General features: G+C 37.2%; 1 pseudogene; it reads left to right on the forward strand.

Annotated features, from left to right (window-relative positions):
• The first annotated feature begins 4,234 nt into the window (after positions 1 to 4,234).
• On the forward strand, positions 4,235 to 8,820 carry LOC141508090 (Y-box-binding protein 3 pseudogene; annotated as a pseudogene).
• Positions 8,821 to 9,776: the final 956 nt, after the last annotated feature.

Raw genomic sequence — 9,776 nt, forward strand, 5'->3', positions numbered from 1 at the left:
CAAGGAGAAGAATGTAATCAATGTGTCAAAGGCTGCAGAGAAGTGAAGAAGGATAAGGATTGAGAAAAAAATCATTAGATATGGCAATTAAGAGTTTATTTTGTGGAGGGCAGTTTCAATTAAATAATGGGGTCAGAAACCAGACTATAGAGAGTTAAGAAGACAGCTCCTATTTGAGATGGCTTTCTAAAATCAAGGAGAGATTTGGTACAATAATTATGAGGGATGGATTGAGTGATTATTTTTTGAGAAGGGGAGAAAAATGGGTATGTTTGTAGGCTATAGGGAAGCAGAGAGAGAAATTAAAGATGTGAGAAAAGGGAATGATGAAGGGAAAATGTATTAGCAAAGATGCGTTAGAATAGGTTTTCATGTATGTGTAAAGGGGTTGCCTTGACAATAACAATGTATTATTCTGTGAGATGAATAGAGGAAATAGTGGCAGAAAGCACCTTTGAGATGTGAGTTGGGAGAAAAGCAATCTCTCGGTGAATGGCCACAATTTTTTCAGTGAAATATGAGGCAAGGTTTTCTGTTCAGAGAATAAAGGAAAGGAGTTATGAGAGATTTGAAAAGGGATAAAAAGGTTTATGTTGAGTGGGAGAATGAGTTAAAGAAGGTACAAAAAGTACTTCCTTGAAGCAGTAGGGCCTGATTACCATAGCTTTGTAATATACATATAATATTGGTTAATTAATTATTGTCCTTCATTCTTAAAGAAGACCAAAATGAAATCACTATGTTGGAATCAAGGTACAGTGTATCCAACCATAGCCAATCAAATGAATATGAGCTCAGAAGGTTCTACCACAGGTCCAGCACAAAAAGTCCATTTGAATAGACATTTGAATTGGAAATGTCTCTAAACTTGCAACTTCACATTTCTACTTTGCTCATAGAATACAAGTCTTCTTGAATGGGGGCATGCCATGCTGGGAGTTTTGCACCACCTTGTCATGCAATTGATTCCAAAGTCCTTCAGAAAGACTTTGAATATGTCCTTGTATTGCTTCTTCTGACCTCCATATGAGCACTTTTCTTGTGTGAGTTCTCTGTAAAATAATCTTTTAGGCAAACACACATTTAAACAACATGACCAGTCCATTAGAGTTGCACTCTGTGCTGTAGAATTTGAATGCTTGCCAATTTAGCTTAAGAAAGGACCACAGTTTCCCATACCTTATCTTGCCAGGTAATCTTCAGAATATTCCTAAAATAATTCAAATAGAAGTGATTAAATTTCTTGGTGTGGTGCTGATATACTGTCCAGATTTCACAAACTTACAGCAATGAGGTCATTACGTGACACTATAGATCTACAGTTTGGTAGGCAATCTAATACCTCTTCTCTCCCATATTTTCTTTTAGTTTCTCTCTTTTTTTTAAATTTTGTTTGTAAAGATAACTTTCAATATTCATTTTTGTAAAGTTTTCTCCCTCTCATCCTTCCCTTCCCCCATCCTAGCATAGCAGTAATCTGATAGAGGTTATACATGTACAATCGTGTTACACATATTAACATATTAGTCATACTGTGAAAGAAGAATCAGAACAAAAAGGGGAAAAACTACAAACAAAAAAAGTGAGTACCAACTCTCCCTCCTCTGGATTCTGTCACTAAGGCTTTGTGATTTCTAGTGCTTAGCAACTCTGCCTGAGACATAGTATGTGCTTGTATTTATTTATTAATTGATTTTCCCCAGATTCATTTGGAAATATGCTTAAGAGTGAAGATAGTTTATGGTGGAAACAGTTCTAGGCTGAGATGTGGCAGGACAAGATTGGTGGGTGATAGGATAAAAGAGCAAGGGAGTCAAGAGAACAGGGTGGAGTTGAATTAAGGGATCAAGATGGGAAAAGGAGAAGAGTGTCTCTTAACCAATGAATTTTACTAGTGTATTTCAAACACCATGCTCCCTATTGGAGATGTCAAGTCTTATAAACCTGGCCCTTGCTCTTAATGGTTTAAAAATCTAACTGATAAGAACTAAGATCTTTAAAATACCTAAGAGACTGGACAAGCTCTTCACTTCTCTGAACATTAGTTTACTCTTCTTCAAAATGAGGGATCTGAACTAAATGGAATCCAGATCAAATGCTATGATTCCCTAAGGTAACATGTAACTATGAGTCAAATGACAAGCACAAAATGCTACAAAGGTTCTGGTACTCCTAGAGGAGAATCTTCCTAATCCTTCCAGTTATTAATGCTGACACCGCCAGCATCAGCAACATTACTTTTTTATTTACCTTTTTTTTTAATTATAGATCTTTTTTTAAAAATGTTATCTGTGTTGCAAAGTGACAGACACAAAATACTATAAGGGTTCTGAGACTCCTAGCTGAGAACCTTCCCGATCCCTCCAGTTATTAATGTTCTCGCTACCACTACCAGCACCCTATTGCTTGATATTTACCTTTTTTTAACTTTGGATTTTTAAAAACACCTATCTGTTTATTTGGCTTTTTTTTCCCAATAGAATGTAAATTTTTTGAGGACAAAAATTTTCCTATGTTTGTATCCATAATAGAGTGCCCTCACATATAGTAGATGTATGATAAATGCATAAGTAAATTGAATTGTCAAACAACTATTAGTGAAAGCTAGAGGTCTCAGGTCCCTGCAGGAGGTAAAACAGGAACTTCCAGATTTAGAGACTTTGAGCTAAAAATTTCTTGAATGAAATTATATTTTTAAAAAAGCACCAAAAAAAAGAGTAAAAGATAATTTGAACCTAAAAAAAAGCTATTTTTAAACTTTTTTCTGTAAAAATGCTAATTATTGATCAACAATCTAATAATTGATCATGAAAACCCAATATAGAATAGTAGTGTACCCTCACCTTGCATTCATCTTCTGAATTAAGTTCTTACTCTGAGTCTTAGTTGAAGATTTGGAAAGAAAGTAATTGTCTTGACACACGCAAGAGGCTGATTGCCCTTCCATCTTCATTTGGAGACACAATCTCATAATCAACAGAGAATCACATGACAAGAAAGAGGGACACAAAATCTATAGGCTAGCACCTAATTCGACAACTCTGCTTAATTCTGCTAGCCTTGAAATTTCAACTTCCCAGTCATAATAATGGCATCCAGAAGGTGGCAGGCAGCTGCTTTATATTGGTTTCTTAGAGGCAGCCCAGAATGACCAAGATTGTGATTACAATGAACTGAGATTCTGCTGGCTGGCTAAGACTGTCAGAGACCACCATTATGGGGAGATTATGAACCTGGAGCAGATAAATAGGTGGGAACCATAACAAGAGCATATCTCAATTGCTGAACCTGCAAAATGATTAGGAATACATTTGGGCTACTGAGAAGGTAAAAGGAGAAGGACAAATATCATCATCATATTCTGGAAGATAGAAAGAAGTGTTATATATCCACATCATTCCCTTGCTACTTTTCATGAGCTTTGGGTGCAGCCAAACAGGAAGAAGTTTTTAGGTTGGCTAGAAAAGAATGGCTCCATATAAGAATACATGATCCATTTTCTTTCTGTTTTCACTATGCTCAGTAAATGTAAAGAAAGGAAGAGAATCACTGATTCAACTGAGGTCTAGGTTTAAATCTCTCTTCTGGTGACTTTTTTATCCTTGTCCTTCCTTCTCAAAGAAGTCCATAACATCAGGGAGGTGATGCCATGACAAGCTCATGAATTGGATTTGAGTGAGGGGCTGCTGTGCTAAATCACCAACCTCACTTTCTCCCTAGAGCTCTCCCTTTATGACCTTGCACATGACATTTGACTACTCTAGGTCTCACTTTTCTAATCTCTAAAATGAGGCATTTAGACTAGATGTCTCTGAGATCCCTTCTAACTCGAGGTCTTATGATCCTATGGGATTACAGTATGTTGGATATCTGAGTCCTGTGAATGGGGTGAGAGGGGAGGGAAGAAACATGGAAAGAGTCTGCTTAAAAAAAAGATGAGATAAGGACTTTAGAGTTATGTATAGAACATAGTCTCTAGTTTTATGATTTAAGTAACATTCTGTTTCATTCCCCAGCTAAATTCCAAACTCATTCTTTTAAAGTCCTGGGTTTAGTAATGGGGGAAGTCTAGACATTGGCAGATTGAATTCCTTCTGGTGGCCAATGAAGGACGTTATACTATCTTCTTTCGAGAAGGTTCTACCATGCATGCACTGAGATTCAGTTAAAACTAATATTTGGGCATTTTCCGGGCAGTAAGATCGAGTGCGCGCGCCGCCCCGGGACCAGCCCGCGCCCGCCCCTCACGCCACCCCGGCCCGCTCCGAGCCCCGGGCCGCGCCGACCCCGCCAGCACCAACCGCCGCGGGCGCCCGAGGGCAGAGCGACGGAGGGCGGCATGAGCGAGGCGGGCGAGACCACCCCGCAGCCCCCGGCCCCGGCCCCGGCCCCGGCCCCGGCCCCGGCCCCGGCCCCGGCCCCGGCCCCGGCCCCGGCCCCGGACCCGGACCCGGCCCCGGACCCGGACCCGGCCGCCGCCTCCGCCACCTCCGCCACCTCCGAAGACCCGGAAAAGAAAGTTCTCGCCACCAAAGTCCTTGGCACTGTCAAGTGGTTCAATGTCAGAAATGGATATGGTTTTATCAGTCGAAATGACACTAAAGAAGATGTGTTTTGTACATCAGACTGCCATCAAGAAAAATAATCCACGGAAATGTCTTCGTAGCGTGGGTGATGGAGAAATTGTAGCGTTTGATGTGGTCGCTGGCCCAGATGGCGTTCCTGTGGGAGGCAGCCGTTATGCTGCAGATCGGCGGACGTGGTGGTTATGGGCCTCCTCGTAGTGGTGGTGAGATGGGGGAGATGAAGGATGGGGTCTCAGGAGGGACACAACTGCAGTCATCAGCACGGAATCCCAACTATCGTCCACGACATCGAAGGGACCCTTCTCGACCACGCCCTGTCCAAGCTACTGGAGAGACAGAAGACCAGGAGAACCAGCACGGGGCCAATGGTCCACAACAGCCATCAGTTCGTAGGGGTTATCGGCGCCCATACAGCTATCGTCCTCCAAATGCTTCTTCACAAGATAGCAAACAGCTGGCTGAAGCACCAACTGAAAACCCTGCTCCAACCACTCAGCAGAGCGGTGCTGAGTGAGGGCTGGCTCTTTGTAGGCACCTTTACCATTGCAGGTATACTAAAACAAAAAATGAAACCTTGCCAAACCCTTTACCAACACCAAAGAAACATCCAAGCAATAAAATGGAAGAATAAAGTAACCAAGATTTTTGAGATCAGAACTTTTTTATTCTTAAATTAAAAACATGAAAAAAAAATCCTTACCAGCAACCTGAGATCCCAAGAACATCTGCACAAAAGATAATAGAAAAGGAATATCCTCCTCTATTTCAGCAGCAATTGTGGTTTTTTCTGGCTTTACCATTTTGCTATTATGAATTGAAAGAGAAAATTTTGGCACCAATTCTAAAGGGATGGACCCCAACCAAAGAAATTACAGTAAATGCTTTGTTTTTATTTTTATTTTTATGCTGGTGCTAAACCTTTACAGGTGTGGTTTAATTTTTTTTCTTTTGCCAATCCTGTATTTTCAGGATATGGGGAGGAGAAATTTCCTGCTTTTATATTATGTGACAACTATTGGAAAATGTGCAGCATAAGTGACCTTCCTCAGAAATAAAATGATTTCACCCTCTGAGGGAACAAGGAAAAAAAAAACTAATATTTGGTGACTTGAATAGAGTTCCACCTTGTACTCCCTCACTGAATTATTAGCTGCATTTATATAGGCTTAAAGAACAAGCCAATTTTGATTGTTTAAACTGCCACAAATAACACAAGTGCTACATTACATATAAAGACATTCTTTTTTCCCCCTCACCAAACTACATCTGCTATGATCAGAGAGTTCCCTGAAATAAAAGAAAGCAGGAATTACTCACTAAAACCAGAATCCAATAATAAGTAGTTTTCAAGAAACACACTCAAAAACAGAAAGACACATAATAAAGGTGACTTAGCAATCATGATCTCCGACAAGCTGAAGCAAAAATAAGCCTAATTCAAAGAGATAAGCCTTATGAGGAGCTGTTTTGCCCAATTATATGCCAATATACCTGACAACCTAAATTAAATAGATGAATATTTACAAAAATATAAATTGTCCTGATTAACAGAAGAAGAAATTGAATACTTAGGTGGACAAATGGATAGAGCATTGGTTTTGGAATGAGGAAGTTTCACCTCCACAAGTTCAAATCCAACCTCAGACAATAGCTATGTGATCCTAAGCAAGTATCTTTACCCATTTGCCTCAGTTTCCTCATCTGTAAAATGAGCTGGAGAAGAGAATGGCAAACCACTTCAATATCTTTGCCAAGAAACTCACAAAATAGGAGAATCAGGCAATACTGAAATGATTCAAGAAGAGCAACAAAATAATCTATTTGGGAAAATACACAAAGGAGTCCTTCCAAATTCTGTTTGAAACACAAATATGAATGATGTAGAAATGAAATCAATATTGAGTTTACTAATCATTTTGATTTGCTTGAGTTCCCTTATTATCCAGGAGAGGCTGGAATAACCTGGGAATCATAATCAGTCAAGAGGCAAAATGAGAATGCTTGAGTTTGACATGTAAGTGATCCTTTGCAGTGTCCATTGGGTGAACCTGGAACACCTCTGCTGTGCTAGCAAGCAGAAGGGCAGCTCACTGGTTCATACTGGCCCCCAATGGACAGAGTGCACAAACATTCTGGTTCTGATACACTTTATTTTATTCTCCTGCCTCCCTTTCTTATAAAATCATATAAACCACTCTCTAAAACCCCAATCTTTAGAGCAACAGACTAAGTTCTGCTGTTCTCTGTATGGGCCTGTGTGGTCCTAATCCAATAAATATTTTTGACTTTGCACTTGAACTTTAAATTTATAACCTTTGTCTAGGCAGATGTTGTGCCTCAATAAAATTGCCAAATGCATCAGGACTGAAACCTAAACCAGGAAGAGCAAAGACAGAAAACTATAGACCAATATTTCTAATGAATATTGATGTGATGCAAAAAATGTAAATAAAATACTAGCAAGAAAATTACAAAAATATATCACAAAGATAACAATATGATCAGGTGGGATTTATACCAGGAATGCAGGGCTGGTTCAATATTAGGAAAACTTGTGGTATAATTGACCATATCAATAACAACAATAATATAATGATCTCAAAAGATGTAGAAAAAGTTTTTGACAAAATACAACACTCATTTCTGTTTTTAAAAAAATAGTAGAAAGTATAGGAATAAATGGATCTTTTCTTAAAATTATAAGCAATATCTATCTAAAACCAGATGTAAGCATTATCTATAATAGGGATAAGTTTTTCCAACATGATCAGGGATGAAGCAAGGATGACCATTATCACCACTATTATTATTATTCTAGAAATGTTAGGCTTAGAACTAAGACAAGAGGGACAGCTAGGTGGCATAATAGAGCACTGACCCTGGAGTCAGGAGGACCTGCGTTCAAATCCTGCCTCAGACACTAAATAATTGTCTAGCTGTGTTATCTTGGGCAAGTCACTTAATCTCATTGCCTTAAATGATTTTTTTTAAAGAAATGACTAGAAAAAGTTGAAGGAATTAGAATAGGCAAGGTGGAAACAAAATTATCACTCTTTGCAGATGATATAAGGTTAAAAAATCCTAGAGAACCAAGTAAAAAATTAATTGAAATAATTAACAATTTCAGCAAAGGTGTAGTATATAAAATAAACGCATTAAACCAACAAAGTCCAGCAATAAGAAATAGAAAGAAAAATTTAATTTAAAATAACTAGAGTTAATTAAAAAAGTACTTGAAAGTGGTGTACCTGCCAAGACAAACCTAGAAATTATATGAACACAATTAAGAAACACTTTTCACACAAAGTCAGATCTAAACAACTAGAGAAATATTAATTGCTCATGGTTAAGCTGAGCCAATATAATAATGACAATTCTACCTATTTTAACATTTGTTGTTACTGTTATTGTCTTTCATTCTCAAAGAAATTAACATTTCCTCATTTTCTGTCATACCAATCAAATTATCAAAAAATTTTGTAGAGCTAAAAATAATAAAATTCATCTAGAAGAACACAAGTTCAAGAATATGAAGAGAATTGTTTTTAAATGTCAACGAAGTTGTCTTAAGCAGTACCAGAACTCAAACTGTATTATAAATTGGTAACCATCAAAACAACCTGATACTGGCTAAGAAATAGAGTGGTGGATCAGTGACATAGATTAGGTTGGATAGTAAATGACCACAATCTAGTGCTTGACAAACTTAAAGTTCCAAGATTATGAAATCACTGACAAAAATTTGGGGGATAAATGAAAACTCAGCAGAAACTAGTTATTGAAAACATCTCATACATTATACTGAGAAAAGGTCAACATGGGTGGATGATTTAGACGTAAAGGGTGATATTAGCAGATATGGGAGGCATGGAATATTTGACCTTTCAGATCTATGGATAAGGGAAGATTTTTATGATCAAACAAGGGATAGAGAACATTATGGGATATAAAATAAATAATTTTGAATATATCAAATTAAAAAGGTTTCATACAACCAAAATCAATATGGTCAAGATTAAAAAGAAAGCAGAAAACTAGAGGAAAAACTAACAGCAAGTGTCTCTGATAAAGGCCTCATTTCTCAAATATATAGAGAACTGAGTCAAATTTATAAAACATTTCCCAACTGATAAAGACCAAGTGATATGAACAGGCAGGTTTCAGACAAATCAAAGCTATCTATAGTTCTATGAAAAAAAATACTCCAACTCACTATTGATTACAGAAATGTAAATTATAACAACTCAAATTTATCAAATTGGCTAATATTACAGAAAAGGAAAATTATAAATATTAAACAGGATGTAGGAAAATTGAGACACTAGTGCCCTCTTGGTGGAGAAAAATTTGGAACTATGCAATCAAACTCTGCATATCTTTTGATCCAGCAGTAGTACTACTAGGTCTATATTCCCCACCACCTCACCAAATATATATATATATATATAATTTTATTACTTATATATAATTTTTTAATGGAAAGGGAGGGAGAGTGAACTATTTGTACAAAAATATTTATAGCAGTCTTTTTTTGTGGTGGTAAAAAATTGGAGGTTGAGGGGATGCTCATCAATTGGGGAATGGCTGAACAATTGTGCTACATGATTGTAATGGAATACTATTGTACTAAAAAATGATGAGTAGGATTGATTTCAGAAAAACCTGGCAAGACTTGCACAAATTGATGCAAAGTGAAATAAGCAGACTCAGGAGAACACTATACACAGTAATAATATTGTATAATGATCAACTGTGAATGACTTAGGAAATATCCAAGAAACTTAAGAAATATGAAAAATGCTAATTCCTTCTAAAGAAAGAACTGATGGAGTCTGAATGCAGATTGAAACATAATTTTTTAAACTTAATATACTTAGTTTTTTTGATCCACATTTTCTTTGCAACCTGGCTAATATGGAAATGTTTTTCATGACTTCACAAGTATATCAAATAGCTTGCTTTCTCAAGGAGGGGTAGTGAGAGGGAAAGAATTTGAAATTCAAAAATTTTATTGACAAATGCTAAAAATTTTGCTTACATGTATCTGAGAAAAAAATTAAAATTAAATGGAATTACTTTCTAGAGAGAAGCTGGCTATATTTTCCCCTCAGGATTCAAGGTATACCCCTGTCTAATATTAACAACTCTAACCCACAACTTGGGCATGTTTTCTCCACAGTTAGGCACTAC

The sequence above is a fragment of the Macrotis lagotis genome, chromosome 1, assembly GCF_037893015.1.
Source record: "Macrotis lagotis isolate mMagLag1 chromosome 1, bilby.v1.9.chrom.fasta, whole genome shotgun sequence".
NCBI classification, from domain to species: Eukaryota; Metazoa; Chordata; class Mammalia; order Peramelemorphia; family Peramelidae; genus Macrotis; species Macrotis lagotis.